A 12,621-nucleotide genomic window follows, 5' to 3' on the forward strand; every position below is an offset into this window, starting at 1 on the left:
GAGGCCTTTCTCATGACAGCATCTCCAGAATACAAGACAGTTTTTCATTTGGATTCTATTTGTGTGGTATGGTGGTTTCTTTGTAAGACGCAAAAATAATTTTTTACAGAGTGTTTTGCGATTAGAAATACTGGCTTCTAAGGCCTTTCAAATGGATCTATTGCTAGCTTTTTTTGGTAGTTAATAGAAATAATTATTGTTGTCTTCCTAACTGTAGATTCTATTACAGACTGACTGTGTGAATATTGAACTTAAAACCAACACGTGTCATTTTCAGCAGTGGTAAATACAACTGTTCCCACTGATATCTCTCATGGCTACAGATGCTCCACACAGCTGCAAACTCAGCCCAGATCCTCACCTTCCCAAAACTCTGGCCCACATTTTTGCTTGCAGCAGAGGTTTTCAAATCAATGGCAGGGAGACTGTTTCTGGCAAAGATGCCTTGGAATAGGAAAGGAGTAACAAAGCTCACCTGAGTCCAGATGGGGAAAGAAATCAATGGGCAAATTAGGAGGAGCAAACAGGACACACACCAGCAGAACTTTTTGTGTTTAGCTGGTGTTTATAAAGCAGGAGCCACATCAGTAATGATAAAAGAATGATATCATGATTTGTTTGGGTACAGCTACACGACAGCATCACTTTGTGAAGAGCTGGCAGCTCCCAAATAGCTGACTTCCAGAGAGTTCAGTTAAATATAACCCTACTGCCCAAGCCACAAATAAAATCTATTCCATTTAATGTGATTTCAGCTAAATCTGAAGAGTTAACAGCCAAAGAGCTACATATTGATTATGCCACTTCCATTGTGATGAAAACAACTTTGAAACTGCACCCAGAATCCAATATTTTCCTTAATTCCTTTAAGCTCCACTACCAAAGGCTTTCTATCTATTTTCATTATAAAGCGCCCTATTCACAGGTATTCCTTCAGGTTCCAGGTCAACTAGGGCATTTACTGGCCCACGGAACAAATCCACACATACAAACATATCCCCATGCACACAAACACTTATTCTTCCACATATGCTTCCCTTTCAATATCTTTAGGGTAGAAAAAAATATAAAGGAGACTGAATTTGTTTCAGTGGCTGAAACCTGCAAGGAAATTGTGACTGCTATATTGTTTTCAGGCTGTCAGCTAGACAAGAGTTAATCGAGGCTGCTGATGGAAGCATAGTCATTCAAGCTGCTTTATAAGAAAACAGAGAAATTAAAAAGAATAAAGGGATGCACATATGCACGAATACCATTTACACCAGAGAAAATGTCTGGTTAGATAGCCTCTTCTAATGCTTCACAGTGATTCAGCTCTCTACCCTGAGGGTTCGTAGGTAGACAGGCAGGCAGTTTTAACACTCTCCCATAGCTCATTAAAAATATCAATCAGGGGGGTCTCACTTCTGAAGCTGGCTGGAACATGATCCACGTTCAAGAAATCAAAACTACTTCCCACTGAGGTCCACGTGGTGCCTGTCCTTGTGCACAGTTGTAACTAACTCTTAAAATGGGGAAGATATTTTCTTCCATCTGTCACTGCAGAAAAGCTGAGAAGGGGAGGAGATATCCCAAGACAGTCATAAATCAGACTGTATTATTTACTGGACTTATATCTTTAACTAATCTTATTTAAAAAAACCCAAAACCAAACCCTTGTAAGTAACATGCTGTTCTTCTGGATACCATAAACTGACTGTGGGTATCATAGTCATATGCATATAAGGTTGAGCTATGGAAAGGGTAAAAAAGAGGAACACTGAAGAAAACCACAGAGCAAATTGACAACTGAGGCCCAAAGTTTAATTTCTGAGCTGTATTTGAAGATTTTGGCAAGTGATTTTTTTCTTGTACTTGATAGGGCTCCTCAGCCTAACAAGCAGCAAAGGTAAAAACAAAACAAAACAAAACAAAACAAAACAAAAACAAAACAAAAAAAAAAAAAAAAAAAAAATCAAAGAAACCTTTTATTATGCTCGTGAAAATAGCTAAGGGGCAATGGCTCATAAATACAGTCCTGCCCACTTCTTTCATCAAACTGTCGGCCAGGAGGTGCCCTGAATGTTTGCTCACTGTTTGTCCTGTCAGCGGATTTCAGCTCCACCAAATTCAGACCGAGAACCACACTCATGACAAAGTAATACAGCTACAAGAAAAAACAATCCAGCAAATCCCCCTGAGGTATGAAACAGTACCTAGACAGCTGCAGATGAAAAAGTCAATGATCCCACCTCCGTACAAAGATGAACAACCTTCTCCCTGAAGAAGACTTGTGCCCAAGAGACAAATAAAGCCTCCTTTAGTTCTGATGCTGTCCTCTGCACTGCCAGATCATCTTCCAAAGGCAAAAGGAGAAAGCAAGTGTGGTAACATTTATTACCTTTTTAATCCAGTTTCAGTATCGAGAGAAATCCAACTGCAACATAACTCTTCACAATTGCCTTTGCCAGGAGAGCACTACTTCACTTCTTGTAAGGAGATGCAGAAGTTCTCATGCAAACTTTAGTAGCATATTCCAAATTTTTCAGATTTTCTCCTATAGAAAGCTACTTGCTTCAGAAACAATATGAAGCCAATTTGCATTTTCTGTTCACTTGGCTGTATTTTCCAGTCCTCCTACCACATTTGGAGAATGGGCATATGTGAAAGGGAGAAGCTGTGCAGTGCCATCATTTTCGACTGGTTCATCAGCCTGACTGCAAGTTGCACAAGTAGAGTTGCCTAAAATGGTGGCATTTAGTTATAAAAAGAAGTCATGATTTAGTGCCAAATTAGTATGCAAGCGGCTAAGGATGACTAATGGCAGACTCAAGCATAATACTCCTGTCTTCATGAGCCACCTTAACCTTTCTATACAAAGAACTGTCAGGAGAGGCACCATCAACACAAACCAAGTGTGTAAATCCTGCAAATCACACGAGAAGGGAAAAAAAATAAGCTGCAAGAAAAACAATGTATAGACATATCATATGTTAACCATTCAAAGTAGGAACAAAACCCCAGTAATTATGTGTTAGCTAGAAAGGTTGATCTCAAGATGGACCTAATCACCAGCAAGAGCTTCACTGGGGCCAGATGCCCCAGAATCATGCCTGCCCCCACCATCCTTCCTCTTTCTTTGCCTAGAAAGTAAGTTGGGGTCTTGGAAATATAAAAATAAAAGCACAGCCCTCTTCCACACCCAGCATCTTCCTCCTCTGCTCCGCATGGAAAGCCTTTCCCTTCCATGCTCTACCACCTATCAGGTTAAAAAAAAAAAAAAAATCAAAACATTTTTTTCTTAATTTCCTGATTTTTCTCTGTACAAGCTACAGACGTGGAATAGCACCTACCTGCAGCTGAGAATTAAAATGCTTCATGCAACATTCAAAGCTACCCCAGACAGAGTCCCAAGCAAAACTTTGAAAAAGCCAGGGGGAAGAACTGCTATGAGAAAAATCCCTCCTCCTTGTTAGTCTGATCTGAGAAAGCAGAGCAGCACTACCTTCCTCCAGTAATATCCCCCAATTCAGCACTTCAAGACATAAATGTTTTGGCCAAATTTTCAGCTCTCTGCTGTGCATACCGTGCTCCCTATAATGCAAGGCCTCAGGTGTATAGCGTAATTCAAAGCTGAGAGTACAAATAGCTGGGCAAGAGCAACAAGCAATCCATCACTGAATGCAGCTTATTCTTTAACAAGTGTTTTCTTAAAAAAAGAAAGTTTTGAAGCCCACATGGCTTTTAACTTCGGTTTGGCACACAGACAGCAGCTTAGTTTCAGGTCACTTAAGCAATGCGTTCCTAAGATCCAGGCTCACTCCCAACATCACGTTGTCTCCGTTTCTCAGTTCACACAACTGCAACTCAACAAGCAGCTCCAACCCTCAGCAAACAGATGCCACAGGCTGGGGATTGATCCCAGCCTGCATCCAGCTCCAGGATCCTCTCTGGGGACATGCCACAAGGAAAGCTGAGTGGGTGTGAGGGAATGGCATACCTGAGTTACCAGGATCAACATCTGGCTCATAATTCAGCACAGTTTTGCTTCTTAATGCTTTGATTTAAAAAGTGCCTATTTAGGGATCCTTAAAGATTTTAAGCCATGGGAGGAGGGGAGGGATGGGATGAAACACCACTTGTAGCATTTTAAGAACTAGTGTGTTTCCTCCATAATCATTCTCTCAACTTCAGGAGATCAGGCTTTATAGACAAACAGAAGTTCCTTATAATTCAGTGGGAAAGCCCCTAAGAGAAACAGTATTAAAGATACACATTAACTCAGAAATAAAATATTAACGTGTTCTGCGTGGGCCAGACACAAACTGCAGGAGAGGGTCCAGCAAGAAGGTGGCACCTTCAGTGGCCACTGTTCAGTGAAGATAAATGAAGATAAGGCAAGGAGCAGCATAATCTATACGGAACTGTACATAGCACCACTGAAAGGATAACAATGTCTGTCCTGTGCTGCATTAAGCTTCCCCTGGCCTTTAAAACAACTGATCAGTCATTTTATGAATTAACATTACCACTGTTAGATCTTCTGCCCACAGCCATAAACCAGATTTTGTCTGACCTCAGAAACTGAGCCAACCTAAGTTTTGCTTCTGCTTGGGTGGAAAAATAAATTGGTATCCTGAGCACCAAAGGCAGAAACTGTTGTTGGTCAACTGATGTGTGTTCAGCTGTGAAAAGGGTGAGCAGAATCAAACAAGGAGCTTTTAGCAGCAGACAAAGACTGGATGAGAAATGGTACTGCAAACACCATTAGTCTCCAGGTCTTTATTACAGCAGTGTCACTCCTTAAGTGCCTGATGTCATTAGAGTTATGCCAGCATCAAACCACCACCACCACAAAAAGAGACAAGCTCATAAACTTTGAGTTTCATCTGTGAATTTCTGAGTTTTAGAACTTCTGATTTTGCCTCACCATGAACCTGCCATTTGAGAGACATAATGCCACAGTGCATGAATGCTGGGCACCAGCTCAACTCCAAGCATGACTTCAGAGTCCCTAAGCTGGTCTCTTGTTAAATAAATCACACACAACCTCATGCTGAGTTGCCTCCCTGCTTCAGAGCATAAGACAAGATATCAATTTGCTTAACATGCAAAAATTAAGCCACTCTGAAATTAATTATAAACATTTGCCTCACTTAGCAGAAATTTATTTGACACAGCAGTCAGGAGTCAGATTAAAACTCCAGCCTGTCCAGCTAAATTTCTCTGACTTAAGAAGTTAATACCTTGTCACATTACAGGTGACATGCTTGCCTCATTCCACTTTGCATAGCATTAACTTCTGATTTTTTTCAGTGCTTTGATTGGAAACAAAACGACCTACATACACATTTGGTATGAACAGTACCATGCAGAAACCAAACCCAAACATCCTCATACAGAAGCAATGTAGTACACTTTTCATATACATATATATATGTATGTATGTGTGTGTATGAATATATACACACATACAGAGTAGTTTGCTGGCAGAATGTTTCATTTTATCTTTGGAAATACTTGGCCTGCCCTTTTATGTACCATGGACATAAGCTAAAGAATGTTCTTGGAGCTTTCCTTTAGAGAAATAAGGTACGTTTCACTCCTGTATTCTACTGTGTTTCTCCAAATGGGATTACACTGTAGACTTGTAAGTCTGCAGAACTAGGGATCTTTGCTTTCCCTTTCTGTCTCAGTAGACCTGTCAAATAAGGGTAATTCTTTTCTCCCACATTTTGTCCATCTTGCTTACCTACAGCTGTATATTTTTCAAGATGGAAACTGTTTATAACCAAGAGGATCTCACCTCCAATCTCATACATAAATAAGCACTAGGTGCTCTGCTTACATTTCAAATGACAAAAAAACTTTTTTATGAAAATTTACAAAGAATTAAAATATTCCACTAAAGACAGTACATTGCATGATGGGTTTGGGGAAAGGAAAGAGAGAGTTCATTAGGGCTCATCTACACTGGAAAATAACAATGTGTTAGAACATGATGCTTAATGAGTGCCATTAACAGCTGGTGTCATCTGGCACTGTTCCTATAAATTTTTTTCCAATAATACTTGCACAGATTTGCACCAGGCACAGACCCCCTTCTCAGTCTATAAGGGAACAGCTGGCTGAAATCACAAATGCCCTCTGAGGGTAAAATATTTTAGGACAGTTCAAACAGAATTGACCTAAACACATTCCCTCTAAAAAAAAAACCCCATGAAATATTTTCAAAATGGTTTTCCAGACCTAAAGTTTGGCCAAGCTGAAGCAATACCAGGCTAGGAAGAACCTATCTTATGCTTGCAGAAGCACTGGATTTTCAAAAGAAATGCACTACAGAAAAAAACATCAGGCCAACACAAGGTTAACACTCAGTGGCTTATGTGTACAGAGGGTGGCAGCATCTGAAGAGTGACCCAGTCTGCCACTTGCTGGCTTTGGGTATAGGATTTCTGCCTGTTTGCAACCCATAACCATGTATATATATCTCATCCTAACTCCCTCCCAACGCACCTCCAGCTCAAGATACAGCAAGTGTGAGGAAAGGGGCAAAGCACAGTCACCACCTTTGCAACACTTGTAACATTAAACAAAATGTTGTTCCTGTGCTATTCTGTGAGAAGTTGTTCAAGACAAATTAAAATACACAATGTTTCTTGGTTTGGTTTCCCCCTTCCTTCGAATTTTGTCTCTAATAAATTAGAACAGGAGCTTGAATGCAAGAAGTTCTGTTGGAAAAAAAAATTGCCAGTATTTCTATTTTCAAAAACATGTTTATCCACTCCTAGCAAGTGGTGCAGACAGGTCATGACATAAAACTTCAGCTTGGGGCCAAAAAAAAAAAAAAAAAAAAAAAAAAAAAAAAAAAAAAAAAAAAACAAACAAAAAAACACAGGGAAGGTCTGCTATATGCTGTTCAGAAGCACAAGCGCTACAGGATTTTCCTCCTCCTCCACTGAAACTCTGGCTACATTTTCCCATACCTTGTGAGTCAAAATCACTTTCTCCACATAACAGAAAAAAATTGTCACTGAGCATGGAAAGCCCAAGCCCTGCTACGTGCAGAAGAACAACCACCATGGATGTTTAGGTTACTTAAGACAGGCATGTTTTTCTTTTCCCTGTGGCAAAATTGTTTAAATGCATATGAAACAGTAGATTGATTGTCATAGGAAAAAAATGACTGCTCCTTTTTCTTTCCTTGCACTAACTTACAAGTCATAAAAATAATAAATTCAGACTTATGTCCTGATAAACAAAACCGCAGCGGAGCATGGCATAATTTCTCCTCTTTTGCTGCTGCCTAACTCAGCTTTCTTAATTCAGGCCATATTTAATCTACGTGTAGGAAATCCACATTTGTTTCTAATAAGAGAAGGAAAGTAATGAGATGTCAAGGAACAGTTTCCTTAGGCCAGAGAGACTTCAAAGGTGAGTCTGGCAGCTTGTCCTGCATTTATTGTTTGCATCAAGCTTAAGATTTTTCTAAAGAGCAACTGCCCATTTAAAATAATTATAAGCTGCAACTTAAACCCAAACAGCACATGAATGTATGATAAAACACTTACACCATCATCCAAATTTCGACATCAGCCCTATATCAGAGAACACATAGCTCCAGATGCTGGATTAAAACAATAAGTGCAAGCTGAAAATGAGCATATAATTCTTTCAGCTAATGCAGAAGGGTCATGCTGCTTAATGCAAAAGCACTAAATGAAACTATGGACTTCATTGCCTCAACATATGAGCTACAACCACAGACACTTCTGGTGTGCCTATCAGCTGTGTCTGTCCTGGAACAAGAGGCAGAGCCTCCCAAAAAAAAGTATTTCCACTGAGGGATATTCTTTTTGCCTCCTGACTATTATTTCTGCCAAATTTCTGAGTTATGGTAGAGCTGAGAAAAATCAGGAACACACAACAAAAAAGAAAAAAAGAGACTCCGCTTATGCTTATCCCACAGAAGTGTACTGCTCATTCATGCTGAGTCTTGCTGCTCCCAAAGTCAGGGCAGAGGCTTGTGCAGGAAGGGGAAGCTCTTAAAATGAGGGTTGAAGCAGCACAGAATAAGTATTATGATACAAGCTGAATACTAAAAATCAAAATTAAAAGGGCTTACCTCTGCACCAATAAATGCAAAACAATGTCCACAGCACACAAGCATTGAGGCAGACAAAATTATAAAACAGGCAGCCAATCTGTATATCACAGGCAGCACTGCTAAACACAAAGCACACCTTCTAATTGATTCCATTTTCTAATGTGTGTCTGTGTGCATGTATTTATGAACACATACACACTTTATTGTTTATCATCTCTCAGCACACACTCTGAGTCAGCAGATAGAAGGAAATATGTTTGAGCGGTGTTTAAAATGACACCCTTTACAAATGAAACCATCTAAATCCGGTGTTAGAGAATTAATGAGCTTCTCATGTAAATCACACATAATTTACAGTGGAATTTGTTCTTGTGCCAACAGCCACTTGCACTGCATAATAATGAAGGCAGGGTTTCAGAGACACACGGAGCTCCTCATAGCCTATTTGTGTCCTGCCCCTGCTTTTCCCTGAGCAACCAGAACCCCCATAAACCCTTTCAAAGTGCAATAATATGGGGCTTCAAATAACACAGCAGCCTTCATCTTTCAATTCTCCTTTCCACTTCTGGCTGAGAAACATTGCCACCACCAGAAACACTCATTTTAGGAGCTATTAATTCACATTTTAAAACATTTTAAGTTTGAGCATAGCCTCACGTTGGGTTGAATACCTGAGACAAACATTAAGCCCTTATAACACTGTGTAAAGCATTACCTTACACGTGTTTTAGGCAAAAGGAGGAGCAGTAACAGTATCCAGGAGTGGAAAGGATCAGAGAGGACCACTGCACACCACTCAAGAGATGCAACCAGTGGAAATGGACTCAGTGTCTTATTGCAAACACATCAATTTAATTTGACCTAAATCCCATTTCTGTTGATTGAGAAAGCCTCAAAGACTTCACAAAACCAGCCCCGAAAAAAGCACATTCCTCTCTCTGCTGATAAGAATTTTCAATCGTTGAACCCCTGATCACTCACCAACACCTCCAGCAGCCTTCTCTCATGTGACCAAGCAGGAGCACTCCAACAAGCTGCTGCAAAACAGAATCTCCTCCAGCACCCAACATGCGAAACACCTGGAAGGAGAAGAGCTAAATACCTTCTCCCCAGGCACATAATGCCTCATTCCTGAATAACAGGGCACAGCTAGGAGCCCAAATTCAGCACTCATGAGCAATGAAACTTCCCCATTGTCTCCCTGAAGGTGTGGCACGAAAGCAAAACAACTTCTTGATCACTGTCATTTTCTTTCTTTTTTTGAGGACTTACATACTGTGTGGATTCGAGGGGTGCTTGGAGACCCAGCAAGGCTCCCAGGATGCAGGAATGAAAGCAGCAGTGAGGGGCATTCATGGAAACACCTAATTGTCCTTCCCTCCTAAAGCCACAGATATAAACCTGCATCTGTATCACCTCCACAGCCTCTTCTAAATGTATTTACAAGGGCTCCCCTGTCTGTTCCTTTCTGTTATTACAAAGCACTTGCATTTGATGCCTGGGCAATACAAAAGGACATTCCCCTATACTTTCCTACCCCTCTGCCCAGCAGCCACACAAAAGAGCTCATTAATAACATCACTCTCCCCCTAAGCCCTGGCAAAGGGAGCCCACATTATAAAACCCAGAGGGTTCACACTGTCACATTGTGTGAGGCTGTGCAGGATGAAGCAATAAAAGCAGGATTTTTTTTTTTCTCCCAAAACAAAGGACACATTCTGCTTGAGGATGCTGAAGGCTCCCAGTGGCAGCAGCCATTGCTGTCAACAAAAATATAACAGCAGCAGGTCGGGAAATACGCCTGGTAGTACAACTTCTGTATCCAGGGTGTCAACAGTCCAGTCCCAGCAGCCAGAAGAGCATTCTCAGGCGCTGCATATTCCCCCTCACTTGTGTTTTTGCTGCTGAAGGTCCCACACACAAGTGCTGGTTGAGGCATTTCTCACTATTGGAAAAGGCAACTGGTTTTAGTGGCATCGTATGTGGAGTTCTCCACCCTTCTGCCCTCACTGCTAATGGCATTGCCTGTCCAATCCCATCCAGTTGTCTTCACTCTTTTGAAATTTCTCTGACTGCTTTGCTTATTCCAAGCCTCCTCTGCCATCCTGATTGGTCAGTAACTTTTATTAGTACCAGTCATTAAACATCCAGCTTTGAGACAAGACCAGGTGCCCAGTGAAACCAATAAAATTCAATGTAGGGAGTACAATGTACATCTTAGAGACACATAAATGATGAAGTATCCCCACCTTCAAGTGGAGCCAAGATTTTACCTTAAGTCCCTGCTTCTCAGCTTAATTATTGAAATAAATGAGCATTTCTTATTTCACTATGGGTTTGAAAATCTGATGTCCAACAGATATGAGGGTACCCCTCTTTTGTCACCACCTTGTCTATTTCTTTGTTTTTCTCTCTGAGTTGGCCCAGCAAAACTCCTGGAGGTTTACAATGGTGAACTCCACTTTGTGAGAGTGCATACATGATGGTTTTTGGCTCATTTTGCACAGCAAAGAAGTATACCTGAAATTTCACTTCCATTGACCTGAAGTGCATCAACATCAAAGCTTCTGCCAAGTCCTCCTGGAAATCCAACCAGCCTATCTCAGCTGAACAGCAACTGAACAAATTTCTTCCAGCCACCACACTGATCTGGGATTTTCTTCCAGTCATGTGATTTCATAAAGATATCACACAGGCTGGAAGCAAAATGTCCAGGCAGCCCCCCTGCCAGACCATGAAGTGAGTCTCATGCTCATCTAAAATATTCATTAAATAAAACTATACTAATATTGGCCTCTTTGTCCATGGGTGGGGTGGTTAGGAAATAATGAGTTAAAGCTCTAAGCAGCCCTGACTTCTCATTTGCTTATCTCAGTGGTCATTAATTGGTCATTACTGGTGGAGACAGAGACCTCTAATGCATCCCTGTAATGCAACACTGGCTGCACATTTCCACATTGTCCTACCCTTATGAGGGATTCATGGGAGACATTAAAAGTGTAGTATCTTGCCATATATTCAGAGATATCCCCTCCCCAATAAAATAAAAACAAATAGGAAGCAAATCCCTGTGAAATGGCACTTCATGAAGAGAGCTGGTAAAGGGGGAACAAGCATCCCTTTCCCTCCTCTTTGTAGCCTTTCCTCAGGACCCATCCGCTCTTCATTACACGTAAGTAAAATTAATTCCTGTTCTTACATTCCTACTAATGAAGCTTCTCAGAGCAGCCCAGAATTACAAACATTTACATAATGGCTTAATTTTTAGAATCAATTAGGAGTTTTTAAGGAGTCTTTCCACTGCCAAAGCTCTGCACCAAGCCAGGTGTTTCATACACCTCCCTTACAACTACAAGCAAGTTTCCTTTGACTTGAGGAAAGCAGGCAGCACTCCTTTGGCTTTAAAATCCATCTGATTACAAATATATATAAGGACTGCATAAGTAAATTCATTGCCTTGAAGATTCAGCAGAAATTTCACTAGATTTAAATGAAATCGGGGGGGGGGGGGGGGAGGGAAAGAAAAAAACAATTTTCCCAAAAGAAAATCCACAAAAAACAGCCCACTCCACAGCAACGGTGAAGTCTGTTTAAAATAAAAAGCACTTTCTAACTCCCCCAGATTTTGGAGTGCAACTTTTTTTTGCATGCTTCCTAAGGAAGCAAGAACAATGCAACCACTCTTTTTTGGGTCTCTTTTAATTGCCTTTACTCCCTCTCCTGTGCCTTGGAATCCAGGGGCTCTTTTCACTCATTTTTGAAAGAAGGGCAGAAAGATAAATTGGGGGGGTTTATGATTTGTGGACACTGGCAGCTGGACAGAAGAAGAGGTGCCAATCAAACTGCTGCCTAGGGAAAGCCATGTAAAATTCAGCTGTTGGACACAACTTGAAAGTGGATGGGTGACTAATTAGTAGAAAAAACTAAAAAAAAATTAAAAGTTAATGTTTACCAGAAAAAAACCCAACAGGCTGAAACAGAACAGGAACTATGACACACTGCACACAGTGTCTCATGTTAAAATCAGCTTGAGTGCCATAACCCAATTGAGAAAACTAGGCCCCCTGCAGCTCCAAGTGATGCTCTTCTGTGCTGGGAAGCCTGGCCATGCAGTTCTTCCTCCTTCCAGGAAGGTTTTTATTACAAAAACATTTATCAGTATGCAAGAAGCAGCCGAGACAACGTTTTCTTCCCCTCCCTGCTTCTTCCTGCTCCCATTTTATCTTCCTCCTTCTACTCCCCAGGGACACTGCTGTCCTCCTCACTGTGGTCCTGCTTACGCCCTGCTGTGATTCTGCTTTAAGCATGGTCCCAACAGGTTATTTAAGCTCACCAAAAGCCAAAGTGCACCTGGATTCCTAAGGCTGTGCTTTGCACACACACGTTTTCCTTGCTGTACCCAAGAAGGGGTTTGTTATGGAGCTCCCAGCTCCACAGAATGTTTTATCCCTTCCTTTCCAAGTTTTGGTTACTGCAACATTCTCTCCTGCGGCCTTGCAGAAAATCAGTCTGACACATTTGTTTTTTTTTCAAAA

At 41.1% G+C, this 12,621-nt stretch overlaps 1 protein-coding gene across 15 annotated transcripts in view; it reads right to left on the bottom strand.

Annotated features, from left to right (window-relative positions):
• Positions 1 to 12,621, bottom strand: part of ADGRL3 (adhesion G protein-coupled receptor L3) — a 491,337-nt gene that overhangs the window by 357,326 nt on the left and 121,390 nt on the right. The window contains exon 1 of one of the 15 annotated variants that reach the window (XM_083862076.1): positions 3,980 to 4,122. The exons of 11 other annotated variants lie outside the window; for them this stretch is intronic. The gene's annotated coding sequence lies outside the window, so the exon portion shown is untranslated. Of the gene's footprint in view, positions 1 to 2,380; positions 2,401 to 3,332; positions 3,601 to 3,979; positions 4,123 to 12,621 lie in introns of those variants that run through there. 3 more of the 15 variants (XM_083862086.1, XM_083862075.1, XM_083862077.1) reach the window with 3 other exon arrangements.

This window comes from Zosterops lateralis (genome assembly GCF_965231275.1).
Source record: "Zosterops lateralis genome assembly, chromosome: 5".
Taxonomy (NCBI): Eukaryota; Metazoa; Chordata; class Aves; order Passeriformes; family Zosteropidae; genus Zosterops; species Zosterops lateralis.